We start from the raw sequence: 17,719 nt of genomic DNA, 5'->3' as shown, positions 1-17,719 counted from the left end.
GAGTACATTTCTTATCAAGCATTGCAGCCTCCTCCTTTGTTTCCCCTTCCCGTCCCATCCTCCCCCCACACCCCAACACCCAACCCTCCTCCTCCCCCCCCCCACCAAAGTTGTAAAGTTCGTTTTTGACATAATGACTTGTATGTCTCAATGGGTCCACCTGTATCCCTATTTAAACAATTTGTTTTTTCCCTTCCCCTCCACAAATTATACCGACATCAAATGCAGTGAAAGCAGGGGTTATACCGTGGGGAGGGACATACAAAGCAACAAAGAAATAATCGTATAAATGTGTTAGAAACAATTGCATGAAAGAAAAGAACATTTGAATACATATCTTAGGGTTCATTTCCCTAACATCACCTTATCTGGCTATTCGAATTTGAATTGTAACAGAAGCAGAGACCAGAGATGGGAGCTTTAGTATTCATTGCTAAAATAGAGTTAATACTTGTGTGTTGCAAGGATAAATGAAATTGAACGGAATCCCTCCTCATATTGCCTATCAATTGGTGTTTACTTCCTCCTGATATGCTCTGCACTCTATGGAAGATTACTGTGCAGAAATGTTATTATTTAAATTATGAATCAGAATGTTTTTGGTATATTTTTCTCTTTCCTCTCTTCTTATCTGGGTACTTTATAAAGATTCCTCTGTCATCAATACCAACAGAAGTAAGCATTTCAAAACAAAAGTCCTAGAAAAATATCCTATTTACCTGTTTTTCTTCTTCTAGAGTCAATAAGCCTGGAGTTGTTAGAAAGACAGAGAAGCATCTGAAGGGGAACTTAGAAGAAAGTGACTGGTTAGCTACCCTCTAATGGGAAAGAAGAGTCTTTCCTAAGTGGACCTAGAACAGGAACAGAGAGATGGCTAGTGAGAACTTTCGCTGATCCAAGTATGCCTGGAGAAAGAGGAGAAGGGAAATTCTTAAACTAGCATGAAGGAGGAGTTGTGCCTCATTTCTCTCTTCTGTCTTATGTTTGAACAAAATGGAACACAAGCCTATTACTATAAAACAGTGATGAATTCATAGGAAATTATAAGCTATGTCAGTGATGTCCAATAAAAATATAATGTAAGCCATATATGTATTCTAAGCTTTATCTTGTAGCCATATTTTTGTGTGTACATTTTTATTGTAAATACACTGTACAGAGGGGTTAGAGTTACATGAGCAAGGTAACGAATACATATCCTATTGAGTATTGTTGTCTCCTCCTTTGTTTTCCCCTTACTAACCCTTCCCTCCCATCTCCACAACTACCCCCCGCCCCACCAAAGTTGTAAAGTTGATTTTCAACATAGTGTTTTGTACATCTCATTGTTACAATGGGTCAACCTGTAATCTTATTTAAGCATTTTGTTTTATCCCTTCCTCTCTCCAAATTAGAGAAGTGTATACAAGATGCAGGACACCAACATCAAATACAGTGAAAACAGGAGATATACCATGGGGAGGAATATACAAAGCAACAAAAAAATCACATGGTACATTATAGATATGTTAGAAACAATAGCAAGAAAGAAAGAAGATATTTGTGTCTCTATCTTGGGGTTCATGTCACTTAACATCATCTTATATGGTCATAGGTACATAGAAATTTCTCTGAAGAGGAAATAAGAAAGGCCAATAGACACATGAAGAATGCTCAACCTCTCACGGGGCACCTGTGGCTCACAGCTGTAATCCTAGCTACTCAGGAGGCTGAGATCTGAGGATAGCGGTTCAAAGCCAGCCCAAGCAAGAAAGTCCATGAGACTCTTATATAAACCACTAGAAAACTGGAAGTGGTGCTGTGGCTCAAGTGGTAGAGCTCTTGCCTTGAGCTGAAGAGCATAGGGACAGAACCCAGGCCCTGAGTTCATGCCGACGACCAACAAAAAAAGAAAAGAAAAGAAATGTTCAACCTCTCTAGCCATAAAAGAAATGCAAATCAAAACAACATTGAGATACCACCTCACCCCAGTTAGAATGGCTATAATCAAGAACTCTAGTAACAACAGATGCTGGAGGGGATGTGTCCAGAAGGGAACCCTACTGCACTGTTGGTGGGAGTGTAAACTTGTTCAACCACTTTGGAAAGTAGTATGGAGTTTCCTCGAAAGACTCCACATAGAGCTTCCCTATGACCCAGCAATCCCACTTTTAGGCATTTACCCAAATGATTACAAACAAGACCATACTAATGGATAAAGAAAATGTGCGATATATATAGATATATATATACATACATACATACATCAGAAAGAATAATATTGTCCCATTTGTTAGGAAATGGAAAGACTTGGAAAAAATTATATTAAGTGAAGCCAGGCCCAAAGAAACGTAGGTCCCATGGTTTCCCTTATTCGCAATAACTAGTACATGTATAAGATATATAGCCATATTTTTGAATGTAAAAAGAAGCAGGCTGAAAATATATGATCTTATCAGATGTCTCAATGTAATAAGCCTGAAACTCAACCAGAAGAGAAACTATACAAACACTTGGAAGTATTTTTTTAAATACATGTTTGAATTATTAGTGGGTTATTGAAGAAATCATTGAGGAAACTGAAAATTTTCTAAAAACAAAGGAAAAAGGAAACATACCCTATCAGAACCTTGAGATACAGTGAAGGCAGTTATAAGAGGAAAGTTTATAGCTATAGAGCCTGCTTCAAGAACAAGAGCTGTCAAATACAAGAGCTCAAAGCTTTCAAAACTATGAACAAGCTAAAGCCAAAATTATTATACAGCATGAAATAATACAGATTAGGGTAAAAATTAATGAAATAGAGACAAAAACAATAATGAAAAGGGTCAATGAAACTAAGAACTGGTCCTTTGAAAAGATAATCAAGACTGGCAAACTATTCAAATAAACAGAAAAGACCCAAAGTAATTAAATAACATAGAATAAGGATATATTATAACAAATATCACTGAAGTCCGGGTCATCATTAGAGTATGTTTGAAACCTTAAATTCTAATAAACTGAAAAATCTAGAAAAATGTACAGATTCATAAATACAACTTAGCTACTGAAATTGAATCAAGAGGATATAAGCAAGAACCTCTATAGCAATGAAGCAATAATAATTACTCAATGAAGTCTAGGACTACACAGATTCACTTTTCACTTCTAACAGAAATTTAAAGAACTAATCAATGTTGTTCAAACTATTCCATAAACAGAAAGAGGGAAAATATTTCCAGATTCATTCTATGAAGCTTTATTATCCTAGTACAAAAGCAGACATGGATACAATACAAAGAAAGAAAGAAACTTGGGACTAATTTCCTTGGGAAACATAGATTACAGAAAAAAATCCCACACTCATTGAAAATACTTGTACCTATTAAAAAGAGATTAAGAACTCAATGTAAGGCCACATACCTTGAAAATCTTACAGGAAGGGATAGGGGACACACTAGGACTCCTAGGTATGGGTTGAAACTTCTAACTAAAGATCCAGAATCCCAACAAATCAAAGAAAGTTAAGATAAATGAGACTGCATCAAACTGAAGAGTTTCTGCATGGAAAAGGACATAGCTAACAAGATAAATAGAAAAGCCACAGAATGGAAGAAGATTTTCACCAGTTATACATCAGATAAGGGTCTCATACCTAAAATATGCTTGCACCTAAAAAAATTACCCCCCCCAAAAAATAAACCTTCCAAGAAACAACACAATTAGTAAATAGGATGAAGATGTAAAGAGAGACTATGGCCAATAGAATGGCCAGTAGATTTATGAAGAATGGCCAATAGATGTATGAATAGCCAATAGACTTATGAAGAAATGTTCAACATCTCTGGCCACAAAAGAAATGTAAATCAAGACAGTGTTGAGATTCCATGTCATCCCAGTAGAATGGCCATTATCAAAAAACTATCAATAACAGATGCTCGAGGGGAGATGGCCAAAGTATTTTGTTAAATACTTGCAGCATGGTACCAGTGGCTCACACCTGTAATCCTAGCTACTCAAGAGGCTGAGCTCTGAGGATAATGGTCCAAAGCCAGCCCCAGCAGGAAAGTCTGAAAGACTCTTATCTCAAATTTACCATCAGAAAACCAGAAGTGGAGCTGTGGCTCAAAGTAGTAGATCACTAGCCTTGAGTTAAAAAGCTCAAGGGCAGTTCAGGCCCAGAGTTCAAGCTCCATGACTCCCCTGCCCTTGCTCCTCCCTCACCAAAAAAAAATGCAAATTGGATTCAATACCTTAAAGATCATATATTATGATCAAGTTGTTTTTTTTCCAGAGATGTAAGGATTTTTCAATATATAAAAATCAATAAACAGGGCTGGAAAGGTAGCTCAGTGGTAGAGTGCTTGCCTTGCATTCATGAGGCCCTGGATTTGATTCCTCAGCACCACATAAGCAGAAAAAGCCAGAAGTGGCACTGTGGCTTAAACAGTAGAGTGCTAGACTTGAGCTGAAGAGCTGAGGGACAATGCCCAGGCCCAGAGTTCAGGCCCCATGACCAACCAAACAAAAAAAAATCAATAAACATAATCCTCCACATAAATAGATCTAAGAACAAAAAAAAAATCACAAAATTGCCTCAGAATAAAAGGCCTTTATTGATATTTAACATCCTGAAGAAACTAGGGAAGTGACTGTAATGCAACATAAATCCATATATAAAAATCATGTTACTAATATTTCACTGAATGGGGAAAAAACGAAAACAATCCCTTTAAAATCAGTACTAAGACAATGACCAGCAGTCTCTCCACTCTCATTCAATGTAGTACTTGAATTCTAAGCTAGAGCAACAAGGCAAGATAAAGGATTGAAAAGGATACAAATAATAGAGAAAGAATTCAAATTACCCCTATTTTCAGATGATATGATACCTTACTTAAATTATCCTAAGACTCAAACAGAAGTATCCTTAGATCTGATTTATACTTTTCAGCAGTGTTACACTATGTAAAAATTGACATAGAAAAATCAGCTTTTCTATAGGCCAACAGAAAGGAATCAGGAAAACAATTCTATTTACATTAGCCCTCCCCCATAAAAAAAATCTAGGAATAAGCCTAAATATGTTTGTATATAAGACCTCTAGAAAAATTATAAAAGACTGAAGAAATAAACTAAAGAAGAAGAAGAAGACACTAGATAACAAGACTGCCATGTTCACAAATGGCAGAATCAGTGTTATGAGAATGTCCTGATTACTTATAGCAATATACAAATTCAATACAATCTCCATCAAAACTCCAGTAAACTTGGAATTTCATATGGCTTTCTCAGAAAGCCAATATAAAGGTTAAAAATTAAGGAAGCAAAATTCTACACAAATACTACACAACTAAGACCATCTCAACTTCATTTTCTCCAGATTCATCATTGCTCTTTTTAAATAGCCTATAAATTATCAATACTCTTTTACATAGTCACTTAAAGGATCAGATATCAACAATCTGTTTCTTCAAGTCAAGCAATAATGGTTTGGTCAACAAGGTGAGATGATGACTAGAATCAAACTTCAGGACATTGAAATGGCCTCTTCTATCCAACATAAAAACTAGAATCTTTTATCAAAAATTTCTTCAGTAAGAAGAATTTTCAAGCCAATTAGTGTGGCTAACAATATAAAACAGGAAGATTTCAGTCAGCTTTCCATCAATTTAATTAAATATCTGAGACACTAATTTATAAGGGAAAACGTATTGAGAGAGATTGAATACATGACTTTGAAGGCTAAGCATACTCTACTGTTGAACTATATCCCCAGCACCAAGGAAATATTTACTTAGTTCACAGTTTTGGAGCTAAAAAAATCTTAAATCCTCTGGGGAAAAAGATAGACAGAGCCATTGCCTTGGGACTCTGATGGTATTGGAGAAGGAATGGGAGCAGGTAAGAAGGCAATCACAGGAGCACATAGTATAGAAAAGTGCTCACTTTTTAACAGAAAGAGAAGAAAGAGACTAAGGGTCTCTCAATATCTCTTCAGGACATGCCCCAATGATTTGAGGAGCTCTCCCCATGACCTAACTCCTAGAGGTTTGATCACATTCAAATAGTCCCAATCACATTCAAAACATAGCACCACACACATCTATTGCAGCTGATTACTCATTCCCCTTCCACTCTGAGCCAGCTGAAAATAGACCCAAATTTCTATTTAGAGCTTCACTCCATCTTTGCCACAAGGTAATACGTAATATATACTCAAGAGAAAATAAAAACTTAAGAATTTATTTTTTTACTGTTAGGAAAACTTTGGTTTAGAGGGGAATAGGAATACCCTAATATTTAAAAATTGAAAGAAGAAGCCGGGCGCTGGTGGCTCACGCCTGTAATCCTAGCTACTCAGGAGGCTGAGATCTGAGGATCGCGGTTCAAAGCCAGCCCAGGCAAGAAAAACCATGAGACTCCTATCTCCAATAAACCACCAGAAAACCGGAAGTGGCGCTGTAGCTCAAGTGGTAGAGCACTCGCCTTGAGCTGAAGAGCTGAGGGACAGAGCCCAGGCCCAAAGTTCAAGCCCCACGACCGACAAAAAAAAAAAAAAAATTGAAAGAAGAAAGAGAGAGAAAGGGAGAGAGATAAAAACAGAAAGAAGGCAGGCAGGCAGACAGGCAGGCAAGAAGGAAGGAAAGAAGGGAGGGAGGGAGGGAGTGAAGGTTATTTTAGAAGTATTTTGAACCTCCAAAAGAAAATTTTCAACACACAGAATGGGAGAAGTTATTTGAAATAGATATTTTCTTTTTTTGGGTCTGGTCGTGGGGCCTGAACTCTGGGCCTGGACGCTGTCCCTCAGCTCTTCAGCTCAAGGCTAGTGCTCTACCACTTGAACCACAGCTCCACTTCTGTTTTTTTTCCTTTTTTTGCTTATGTGGTGCTGAGGAATCGAACCCAGGGCCTCAGGCATGCAAGACAAGCACTCTACCACTGAGCCACCTTCCCAGCCCGAAATAGATATTTTTCATTAAAGGATTCATGTCCAAAGTTTATAACAAACAGTAGTCTTTCAAGAGACAGATAACCCCATAGAAAGGAAAATGCGCAAAAGATTTGAACAGACACTTCATTAAAGAGAATATGTAAGTAGCCAAATAAATAATTTGATGAGCTATGTGCACCAAAAGCCATGCATAAAAGTTTTGACAGAAGCTTTCTTAATAATTGCTGAAACCTGGAAACAACCCAAATGTCCATCAATGAACAATGGATTAAAATAATTTCAATATCCTTGGAGAATGGAAATGAGATGCAGTAAGAATGAATGAACTGCTGTCATATGCATCACAGATTAATTTTATACACATATCTGGAGCAAAAGAATCAATAAATGTATTGTACAATCCAACATATATAAAGCATAAAAAACAGAAAAACAATATCTACAGTGTCTGATATCACTATTATTATTAGGTAGATGGAAGGGGCAGGTACTCACTAGAAAAAATGTAGAATGGAACTGTCTAGTAAGCTGAACATATGCTGTTTCCTGACTTCATGAAATTAAAGAACTGAGCTTAATTTCTGAAAATAGCCAAAACAATACACCCAGGATAAGACTGCAACAGAGGACATTACAAATACAAACAAACATTGCTAGACTTCTTCTCAAGATTGATCTTTGTCTTCACTAAGGGATGTGGAGATTTTTATGGCCTTTCCCTGCTTCCTATACTTCATCTCTTCAGCATTTCTAGCCAGTCCAGCAATTATTCAATAGCTTCTGTTAGCTATGATTGTGGTTTTGGAAAGAGTCTCTTAGTGACAGGAACTTCAAGTTAATAAAATGCCTCTTTGAAAATTTTAGGACAGGCATTCATTGAACCCTAGGTCCTGAAAATTAGTATCAGTATGACACCTATACTTAGAACCTTTCTTCCTTCCTCTCTCTTAACCTAGAGTTATCTCTGAGAATCCACAAGAGTAATGCTGCCCAACACATAGCACAAGCTGTTCTATTCCCAGCTCTGGGTGAGACAGCAGAAATCTGACTTGGGAAGGAAATAGCCATTGCATTTATTAAGGTTTGTTCATTGAATACTCTCTAGAGCTTATCACTAAGGAGTTAGAAAATGTGAAAGCAATTCTCCAGGGTTATGAGACTGACCTCTCTCTGTTGGTCAAAAAAAAAATCCAGAATGAATCCTTTCATCTTCCTCTTCACCAGTTTCAGAGCCCATAACTCCACCATCATGGAAGAGCTTTCTGATATATATGTGCAGGCTAGTTCTGCCCTACTTCAATCCACCATTATTATTATAATCATGAACAAGGATCTGATAACTTCCTTGGAGGATCCATTGCAGATAGTGGTCATATGCCACACTCAATAACAGACAGATAAACTCTAGGCCTAGAGCTGACTGAGAATCTGGGCAGCTTGTAGGAAATAATGAATAGATGATTGGTCCACTCATAAGTAGGACACATGTTATGATGCTATGTTGGAAACCAAAAAAAATGAGGCTTATATATGCTAGGAGTGGAAATAGTTGTCAACAGCAAGTTCAGGCAACCTATTGATCTTTCCATATTTGACCCAAGTCTCAGCCTTAATTCTGCAAGCTCAAACCACCCCACCTATACCACAGTCACTGAAGATCCTTATGGAGCTGAAAAGCAGAGCTTCCCTCCTTCACCATGTGGAGTCCCTGGAAGATTGACTAGAGTTTCAAGATGTAGGCAGCAGGGGACATGACTACACCTGCTCCTGTTCACACTTACAATAGCACAGCTTTGCCCTAAGAGCTTGTTTTAAAAATATCCCATCTTAACAGCTTTATTGAGTTATAATTGACATATGTATACTGCATATATTTAAATGTGCAATTTGATATGTTTTGACATATGTAGACAACTGTGAAACTATGATCACAATCATGATTGTGAATATAACTCTCTCTCCTAAAAGTTTCCTTATGACCTTTAAAAGCTCTCATTTTTGTCCTATTTCTAAATAAGTATTAATCTGCTCTCTATCCTATAGATTCATTTGTGTTGCCTTGAACTTCATGCAGATTACATCAGCTACTATGAAGCATGCCATTGGATTTACACCCAGATTGTTTTGCTCAACTATGTTCATTGTGTTTGTAGCATTCCATTGGTAGATCTCATTCTCTCTCCTCTCTGTTTTGTCTTTGTCTCAGTCACAGTCTGTCTCTGTCTCATCTCTCTCCTCCACCCCTCTCACACATACAGATACACAGATATACACACACAGTTTTAAATCCCCTGAACATGCCAACTACTATGAGAAAAAAATAGGTTCTTAGAGTTGTAAGAGCTGTAAAAATAAATCCTTGCAGAACCTAGACCTAGGTTCCCATCTCAACAATAGACATAGGAGATGTCATTAAAAAAAAAAGAGATTATTATCTTTCTTTCCACCAAAAGCCCGATCAGAACTTCTATATCTAGTATATAGCAAAGACTCCCAGGAAATAACAGCACTTGACTATTGGTTGCTTTTCACTTAGGGTGATCCAGGATGAGATTTGGGCAGATAGGACAATTTTTACAGAGGTTTAAGAACCTCATAAAACAGGGCTCTGGAATTCAACATCCAGTTAGAATCTCAACTGTATCTGTGATACTAGATATGGATGGCTAGGCAAACTAAGGGTACTCATGTCTATACCAGCAAAGAGACAGGGAGGGGCAGCCAAAATACCCAGCCTAAGAAAAGACAAAACAAAAAAAAGTCCCTGAATTGAACAAGAATTTTCTCAAACTGCTTTAGAAAAAGCTGCATTTTGTATCAAGATAATTGGGATCAATGGTGTTCTAACTAGGAATTCAGTTTAATTATATAAAAGAATATGTTTCCGCTTGCACGCTTGAGAACTTAGCTTGTGAAAGACACACCGATTACATAATCTCAAGAAAATATTTGAGTGATTATTATCTGGATGTTGATACCCAATAATAAAGCTCATGAGACAGTGATCGAGAATTTTTTAAAAACTAAAATCAACTTAGAGACTGATCTTTACCTGCCTAACTCATGTATTATCCTTACTTTGCAATAGTCCCTCCTTCTGCTTGGCCCTCTTATCTCTGTACAGTAGACAGGAGATCCTCTTAAGCCTTTAAATGATGTAGTTCCTTTGGTCAAAGTATTCAAATCAGTCAGTGCAACTACAGGGAGATCTGACCATTCACCATCAGGCTGACCATTCCCTGTATTCTCCCCTCTTCACTCAGTCTGTCTTCCTCTGCCTCCTTGCTTTTGCCTGGACTGTACCTGACTACAGGGTTCTTTCCATTGCTTATACCTCAAAAATCCTTTTTCCCCCAAAAAGGTCACTTTATCTAAAATTACAATTTGTTATTTCTTCTTTGTCTCCAAAATACAGAAAATATATGGCTATATTGTTGGACCCCACAAACTAAAGCTACAGGCCATGGCCTTTTTTGCTTTTATCACTACCTTGTCATCAGCAGGTAGAATAAATAGTGCAAGATATAAACTGGGCCCTCAATAAACATCTGTTAAGTCAGGTATCAATAGTTCATGTCTATAAACCTAACTACTGAGGAGGCTGAGAGTGGAGGATTACTGTTCTAAAGCACTTGAAGCCGGGCGCTGGTGGCTCACGCCTGTAATCCTAGCTACTCAGGAGGCTGAGATCTGAGGATCGCGGTTCAAAGCCAGCCCAGGCAGGAAAGACTGTGAGACTCCTATCTCCAATAAACCACCAGAAAACCGGAAGTGGCACTGTAGCTCAAGTGGTAGAGCGCTCGCCTTGAGCTGAAGAGCTGAGGGATAGCGCCCAGGCCCAGAGTTCAAGCCCCACGACCGACCAAAAAATAAATAAATAAAATAAAATAAAATAAAGCACTTGAAGAAGACAAATTCTTACTTCCAATTTAAAAACACAAAAAGCCAGAAGCAGAGATGCGACTCAAGTCTCAAGTGGTAGAGTGCTGTGAACAAAAACAAGCTGAGTGAAAGCATCAGGTTCTGAGTTCCAGCGCCAGTATTGGCTCACGCGCACCCCCCCCCCAACTCTGTTAAGAGGATACAATGGGACTGGGAAGGTGGCTCAGTGGTAGAGTGCTTGCCTTGCATGCATGAGGCCCTGGATTCAATTCCTCAGCACCACATAAGCAGAAAAAGCCAGAAGTGGCACTGTGGCTTAAATGGTAGAGCGCTAGGCTTGAGCTGAAGAGCTGAGGGACAGCGCCCAGGCCCAGAGTTCAGGCCCCATGACTGACAAAAAAAAAAAGGATACAATGGAACATATCCTCCAGGGAAATAATGTTCCTATCTACCAGGCATGATCTTCTTTTTCTTTAGGCAAACTTTATAGATAGGTGAATTATATTCTGAGGAGTTTTCTTGGTGAATCCATGATTCGATTCAAAGATGGATTGGCAAGAAGGCTAATAGCTCGTAAGTATCTGTCCCTCCCAGGAAAAGTCACATGCCTCCTCTGGCCGCACCCTCCATCTAGAGCTTTCCTCCAGGAAAGTACTGAGAAGGATCTACCCACACTAACTCTTTCCCCACCCTTTCTCCTAACCATTCAAAGCAGTTTCCAGAAAGGGACCCAAACTCATGGAGGCTTGCTTCTAACACCCAGGAGCCTGAACTTTGGTGAATTTTGTAGAATTAAACTCAATGATCCTACAAAATAAACCACCTTCTTTCTGCTGAATAAAAATAATTACTTGGTTTTATCATTATTGAAGCAAATCCTACTTTGTTCTTGTCTCTCTGGGTGCCACTGCAATGACTGCTGATCTCTTCTCTACTGCATTGTAATTGGCATTTAATTCTACAAGTCTTTATGAATGTTAAGCCTATGAGGGAATATCACTGAGAACATCCAAAGCATGTGTTCTCTAAGAAGGTACCTTCTTGCAAATATAAACAGAGTTATATTTAAAAAAATATGAAAATTGACTTTAGCTCACTTTACCCATGCACTAAAAAGTCCCTTAGTCCTGTATATATAGTAATGTATTGAATATAATGACCCTATAATGTATGTCCTTCACATATATTAATGTATTTAGTATAATGATTCCATGACGTCTTTTTTTTTTTTGTCAGTTGTGGGGCTTGAACTCTGGGCTTGGGCGCTGTCCCTGCACTCTTTGGCTCAAGGTGAGTGCTCTACCGCTTGAGCCACAGCACCACTTCCAGTTTTCTAGTGGTTTTTATTGGAGATAAGAGTCTCACAGACTTCCCTGCCCAGGCTGGCTTTGAACATGATCCTCAGATCTCAGCCTCCTGAGTAGCTAGGATTACAGGCGTGAGCCACCAGCACCTGGCTTATGATGTCTTTTTATATGGTAATATATTTTACTATAATGATCCTATGATATAAATGATGTTATCTATTTTACTGTAAGACAATAAAATGAAGGCATAGAAAAATTAGGTAACTTTAATAAATTAGAAACAAATTAGTAAATTAAATACTAGTGAGGAACATATATTAGCCTAATACACACTAATAAATTATAAAAAGGACAATATAGGTGCCCAGCAATCATATCTGTAATCCTAGCTACTTAGGAGGCTGAGATCTGAGGATCATGGTTCAAAGCCAACCCAGACAGGAAAGTCTGTGAGACTCTTATCTCCAAATAACCACCAGAAAACTGGAAGTAGCACTGTGGCTCAAGTGGTAAAGCACTAGCCTTGAGCTGAAAAGCTCAGGGACAGTACACAGACCCAGAGTTCAATCCCCACTACCAACAACAAAAAATAGGACAATATTAAAATATTTTACAACCAGTAATAAACTACTATATAAATATATTTTATAACCAGTAATAAACTACTATATAAAAATATAAGTATGTACATATATGAGTGTATATGTATAACCAATTGGTAAAACATAGAGGAAATCTGGGAATTTATAATCCAAGCTACTCAGAGGTTGCAATTCAAGACCAGATCCAACAGAACAGTTCACTTATAATATATCTCTTAAATAACTAGCAAAAAGTAAGGCTGAACACATACCTCATGTGGTAGAATCTTAGCTGAACAAGCAAGGTGAGCAAGTACAAAGTTCTGAATTCAAGCTCTAGTACCACCAATAAGTAAGTAAATAAATATAATTTCCTTTTATTCACCAAAAATCATAAACTGCTTCTTACGTGGTTATGATATCTTCCAAACTATTCACTAAATTTGTCTAACAACTCTCAACTATTTATTAATTATAAAAGCTCATATAATCTTTCATAGGATGTGACTACCTCCAGCTAAATGTGCTTTGTATAGAAACACAGAGGGAGAAGCATAAAGTATTTCTAATGGTTTCTTTAAGATGGAGAGTGTTTTGGTGCAGCCACAATACAGCTTCATGTACACCTTGACCCTGGCACTGGCATTATCCCAAGGCTATAAACCAAGAGATCTGGTATGTCATTCCCTTACAAAGCATGTACCACCAACACATCTGACGTTGTGACATCCAACTCCTCTCTTCAGCTGGAGTCAACATGGCTTTATGTCAGGCTCTATGCTGGACTCTGTCACGCTGCACAAAATAGAAAATCCAGAAAAATAAACATAAAGCCTGGTAGCAGTGGTTCTTTCTTTTGAAAATGAGAGATGTTCAGAAAATTTAAAAACAGAATTTAGGCCCTTCCAAAGAATTTAAAAGCAAACTGTTTTCATGTATTACTATCACAAATAATGATTTGTAAATTAAAATTTTCATTACGTTACCTTTATACAGACACATGTTTAACTGGAAAAATGCATTCCTTTCTTTTTATTTTTCATTAATATTATAATATTTGTAGATATTTATGGGACAGAGCATTGCAATTTGATACATGTATGCAATGGACAATAACCAAATCAAAGCGATTGACATTTCCATAGGTTCTAAGATTTTCACTTTTATGTGTTAGGAGCTTACAAAGTCTTGTCTAGCTATTTTGAAATGTAAAATTAATTGATATAGACTATAGTTGCCCTACTGAGCCATATAACTGAAATATACTTCCTCAATACTGTGTACCCATTTCCTTCCCAGCTTCTAGTGACCTGTGAATAAAAGAATCTATGCTTTTTTTTCCCCTGTAGACCCACATTTCCCTCCTCCAATCTATTTTCCTCCTACCATCTGGACAATAATTATCCGCAGCTTGCAGAAATAGCATGGAAGTATCTTAGTTGTGCCACATTAACAGCTCATCTAACGATGTTTTCAAGGAAACCTGCTATGTGCCAGGCATGGTGCTAAGTCATGTGCATAGAAGACTCCAGCCTGCTCACCATCCCACCAAGATGAGAAGTTTAGCGTGGGAAAGAAAACATATATTTTCTTCACACAAGGCCCTCAGAAGCAAGAAGAATAATACAGTCCAGGGTAAGAGTTTGGGGATGGACAGAGGGACCTGAACTCCTGGAATGCTTCAGCCATACCAAAGATTGTGGCTTTATTCAAAACAATGTGAAGGCACTGTTAGTACCCAACCCTGAGCAATCTGATCAGATTTATGTTTTTAAAAACATGCTCATTGAGCAAATGGATTTAAAGAAGGCAATGGACTTCAACTACACAGATCATGCCAATCTTGATGGGATTAAAAAGTAATAAAACATAGTCGATACCACCTCATCTGGAAACAAGGTAAACTTTTATGCAGTAATGATAAGCAAGGGACAATTCTCACACACAAAGAGATAAATTTCAGGGATCACCAAGGTGTATAGCAACAAGACCCCAACACCATGTTTTTTTCCATTTTAACCAAAAGAAAATTTATAAGGAAAGATGGATCTCGTTTGAATTTAGCTTTTGCTTTTTCATTTGTAAAGATCTAGAGAATCACCTCCCTCAGCCCTCCAAACCCTCTAACTAGGTGCACATGCTCCTTTGGCTCTTCCTATGACTGGTAAAACAGATGGTCTCCTTCTTTTCCTAAGCACTCATCTATGAGTGTTTGATGAAGACCCAAATTACTATGATCTTTGTTAGCAGATGTTTCCTCACCACAAGCTTCTGTTTCTTTACTCATTAACAGTAACTACCTCTATTTCCAATTCAGAAATTCAACCAACAGTCAAAATCCCCTTTATTAGCTTGGTGGGTATTCTGCTCAAAGATTTCAGAAAACAAGGAGTTCATGATACTTGAATTCTTGCACACGGGGCTCTGATCAAGGAATGTTAACTTAGAAGTGATATGCCTTTATTATACCACTGGCAGATAGGTAAACTGTTGATGTTGTTTAAGATAAACAGCATAGTAAAAACTAAAATCATTTGCAGCTCTGAGAAGCAATGACTTCATTTACCTAAACAGACACTCAGTTCCAAATTTCTGGGGAGAGAGGGTGTCTGTCTGTCTGTGCTATTCAAGTCCTCAAGCCAAAGTACGAGAAATACTGGGACTTGAACTCATATTGCACTTGCTTGGCTTTCTCACAAGGCTGAGAAATGAGCTATGTCTCCATTTCTTTATTGGTTAATTGACAATGAAAGTTTCAAGGACTTTTTCTGCTTGAGTGGCTTTGAACTTTGATCCTTAACTCTTAGTCTCCTGGGTAGCTAGGATTATATCCATAAGACACCCAGCTTCATATTTCTCTCTCCCTCTCCCCCCTCCCTGCTCTTAGTGCCTATCATCTAGCTTGAACTTAGGGCCTGGGTAACACCCATAATTTCTTTTGCTGAAGGCTGCTCAAAGGCAGTGCTCTACCACTTGAGCCACAGCTCCACTTCTGGCTTTTTTTGGCGTTTAAATTGGAGATAAGGGTCTCCGAACTTTCCTGTGCTGGTTGGCTTCAAACCACAATCATCTGTTCTCAGCATCCCAAGTAGCTAAAATTACAGGCATGAACCACTGGGACCCAGGTTCTATATTCCTCTTCAACAAGGACATCTACCCAGAGCCATTCTTTTTTTTTTTTAATTTAATTTTATTTTATTTGTGAACATACCATACAGAGGAGTTACAATTACATGGGCAGGATAATGCGTACATTTCTTACCAAGCATTGCAGCCTCCTCCTTTGTTTACCCTTCACATCCCTTCCCAGCCTCCCCCCTCCCCCCCAATCCCAATCCTTCTCCTTCCCCCCCTCCTCCCCCCCCCCACCCCGCACCGACGTTGTAAAGCTCGTTTTGGACATGACAACTTGTACTTCTCATTATTACAAATATAGTGAAAGCAGGGGTTATACTGTGGGGGAGGGACATACAAAGCAACAAAGAGATAATCTTATAAATGCGTTACAAACACATGCATGAAAGAAAAAAACATTAAAATACACATCTAAGGGTTCATTTTCCTGACATCACATTATCTGACCTTTTCCGCTTGACTCATACATATACTAGATATTACAAATAAGGGAAACCATGGGACCTATGTTTCTTTGGGCCTGGCTTACTTCACTTAGTATAATTTTTTCCAAGTTTTTCCATTTCCTAACAAATGGGGCAATGATTCTTTCTGATGGAGGCATAGAATTCCATTGTGTATATATACCACATTTTCTTGATCCATTCATCTACTGAGGGGCATCTGGGTTGGTTCCATATCTTAGCTATGGTAAATAATGCTGCAATAAACATTGTTGTGCTGGTAGCTTTAGTGTGGTCTTGTTTGTGATCATTTGGGTAAATGCCCAAAAGTGGGATTGCTGGGTCATAGGGAAGTTCTATGTGAAGTCTTTTGAGGAACCTCCATACTGCTTTCCAAAGTGGTTGAACAAGTTTACATTCCCACCAACAATGAAGTAAGGTTCCTTTCTGTCCATATCCCCTCCAGCATCTGTTGTTGTTAGAGTTCTTGATTTTTGCCGTTCTAACTGGAGTGAGGTGATATCTCAATGTTGTTTTGATTTGCATTTCTTTTATGGCTAGGGATGTTGAACATTTCTTCATGTGTCTATTGGCCATCCTTCTTTCTTCTTCAGAGAAGTTTCTCTTTAAGTCTTTCGCCCACTTATTTATTGGGCAGTTGTTTCTTTGAGGATTTGTTGTTGGGGGGTTTAATTTTTTGAGTTCCAAGTATATTTTAGATATGAGACCCTTGTCCGTTGTATGGCTAGTAAAGATCTTCTCCCAATCCGTGGGCTTTCTATTGATCTTGCTAGCTATGTCATTTGCCCTGCAGAAGTACCCAGAGCCATTCTGACTAGTTAAATCAACTGCTACTGGAAAGCTGAAGTAAACAAACACACGTATTTGGTTGCAATGTCTCATTTGCATGTGACAAAGTTGAGGAGGACTGAAAGCAGTGCAGTGGTAAAGGGTATTGAATAACCACAAGGACTGTCATGTCGTCTTACCAGATTTTCTAATACAAGTGAACTGGAGGCTGGTCTTAGTACTGCCTCCCAGTATTGCTGTCACCTTTGTACCAAGAGTCATTTGTAGTGTTGACAGATGATGGAATGGTAGTTTAAGGTTATGGCCAAGACAGAAGAGGAGAGAACCTTAGAAGTAGGGGTGGTGACATAATTTGTGAGCACAATGCACAATGAGAATGCAGGAACTCTTGTTTAACAACAGTTAAGAATTTCTGGTGGAGAATTAAGCTTGAGGGCTTATATTTTGAGTCTTGTGGGACAGGCAATCCTGTCTGGAATTGCAGACAGCACTGTATGGATCAGAGAGAGAAACTTAACACATGGGTTTTTTTTTTAAAACAACCTGGTGAGCCAAAAGCATGCATTATTTTTCTTATTTCTATGTATGAAAAACAGAGGAAGAGATGGCGAATGTATTAAATTAGAAACACAGTTATTTTCTAAA

The sequence above is a fragment of the Dipodomys merriami genome, unplaced genomic scaffold (genome assembly GCF_024711535.1).
Source record: "Dipodomys merriami isolate MVZ:Mamm:240054 unplaced genomic scaffold, mDipMer1.0.p SCAF_7, whole genome shotgun sequence".
Taxonomy (NCBI): domain Eukaryota; kingdom Metazoa; phylum Chordata; class Mammalia; order Rodentia; family Heteromyidae; genus Dipodomys; species Dipodomys merriami.
The sequence above is the reverse complement of the archived record's forward strand: the minus strand, read 5'-3'. Positions refer to the sequence as shown.